The following is a 2,500-nucleotide window of genomic DNA, read 5'->3' as shown; positions in this document are numbered from 1 at the left end:
GCTCTTGCGCCATTTATTGTTTTCCCAGGAGTAATACTTGGGTAATTGTGGGTAAAGGAGTTTTCTTGCGTCTTCACATACTTGAAACAACTTTAAAAAGTAAGATTAGTTCCGTTTGGAGAAAGGGCGTGTTGCAAGGATTTTTGTTTTGTAAAGGTAACCCTGTGGCCATTCTTTATATGGACAGTCAGATGAATGATGACTGGGTGCCTCTCATGGATGGAAAAATTGAAGATGTGCCAAAAAGCCTCATTTGTACTGATGTATCTTCCTCTGTCATACTCTGCATCCTAGTCACATTTATTTATCCGCTGATCTCCAGTCTGCATAAGAGTGTATGTTGCAGCATCTAAACCTTTGTTTATATATTTGAAAACTTACAGAGTAAATAGAGTTGCAGAATTCAACATTGACACTGGCTACCTGTACTCGCCTTTGCTTCACTGTAGGATACTGATCATCTGCATATATGCTGTCTCCACTGGTAGTGGGTGAAAATATTGTTCTCGGAAACATTTTGAAAATTAAAATGGGGATTACATGAAAGAAATGAGTTACGTGAATATCCTCACAAGAGTGACTGAAATAAATGACAATTGTGGAATGGCTCAAGCATACAGTATCAAACAGCAGATGAAATGGATGTGTGTGCGTTTGAGAGAGAGAGAGAGAGAGAAATAAAGGGTGCCACTTAGTCATCAAACTCTCTTTCTCTTTGTCTCACACACATAAACACATGCGCGCAAATACATACAAAGAAGATGTATGGATGTGTATTTATGTAAGTATACATGACAATACATCCCTTGACTGACTCTCTCTCTCTCTCTCTCACACACACACATACATAATAAATGTATACAAACATACATAAAAATACACACGTATGTGTGGGTGACTCACTTGTGCGTGAGAGAGAGAGAAAGAGGAGAGTGAAAACTGCAAACAATTAATGAAATAAATATGAAATGAAAAAACGATATAAATAAAAGCTCATTAAAAACTGTCGTACCGAATATTTAAATTCATGAACTCAGTACATATTTCTTTCAATAATTTATCGTACTTGCTTGCAAATGGCGAATTAAAACTTGAAATGAAAACATTAAAATTGAGAGTGAGAGATTTTGCAAATGAAACCGGAAAATTTCACCGTTTTACATCAAAACCGGAAGTTGACATTGAGCAGCTTTTTTTAAAGAAGTAAATCATATAAAAAAACAATATTATTTATGTTTAATTAAAAAAAATACAGTATAGGCGCAGGAGTGGCTGTGTTGTAAGTAGCTTGCTAACCAACCACATGGTTCCGGGTTCAGTCCCACTGCGTGGCACCTTGCGTAAGTGTCTTCTGCTATAGCCCCGTGCCGACCAATGCCTTGTGAGTGGATTTGGTAGACGGAAACTGAAAGAAGCCTGTCGTATATATGTATATATACATATATGTATGTGTGTGTTTGTGTGTCTGTGTTTGTCCCCCTAGCATTGCTTGACAACCGATGCTGGTGTGTTTACGTCCCCGTCACTTAGCGGTTCGGCAAAAGAGACCGATAGAATAAGTACTGGGCTTACAAAGAATAAGTCCCGGGGTCGATTTGCTCGACTAAAGGCGGTGCTCCAGCATGGCCGCAGTCAAATGACTGAAACAAGTAAAAGAGTAAAAAGAGAGAGTAAAGAGCCTATTATGTATCCTAGATCAAATTCTTCATGCATCCCAAATAGAGAAGCAATTTGTGCAGCCGTTTTTGCATGAAAAGCGAACATACAAACAAAAACACACACACACACACACACATACAAGTTTATTCATATAAGATATATAGGTACATGTGTGTGTGTGGCAGTGTGCTAAGAAACTTGCTTTCGAACCAAATGGGTTTGGGTTCAGTCCCACTGCATGGCACCTTGGGCAAGTGTCTTCCGCTCTAGCCTCAGTCCGACCAAAGCCTTGTGACTGGATTTGAAAGAGGGGAACTGAAAGAAACCCGTCGTATATATATATATATATATATATATATATAATATATATATATATATATATATATATATATAATATATATAATTCATAAAAACAAAAGACGAAGGCAGGTAGTGTAGACAACAAACAGATGTATTAGTTTAACGCTCGGGAGGTGAAAAAGTCTTTAACGTTTCGAGCCTACGGCCTTCCACAGAATGGAACACAGAAAGAAACAGGGAGAGAATATGAAAAATGTGTAGTGGCTAACGATCTATCATGCCGAATGCCGGACAGAGTGGTCACCAGGGCTAGGAGGAAGGGGAGATAATAAAGTAGTAGTGATCCCAAAACGAAGGTGTGCGTGCGTGTGAATAAGAGAGCATGTATGTGCGTGTGGAAGAGGGCTGCTGATCTTGACGTGTGCGTTTGTGCATGAGTAGGTGTGTTGATGATGTTGTTGGTGCTGGAATTGGTCGGTGCTAGTGTGTGCGTGGTGCTGTGATGTGGTGTGGTGTAATATGGTGTTGTGTGGTGTGATGT

Source organism: Octopus sinensis, linkage group LG6, assembly GCF_006345805.1.
Source record: "Octopus sinensis linkage group LG6, ASM634580v1, whole genome shotgun sequence".
NCBI lineage: Eukaryota > Metazoa > Mollusca > Cephalopoda > Octopoda > Octopodidae > Octopus > Octopus sinensis.
Note: the sequence above shows the minus strand (reverse complement) of the source record.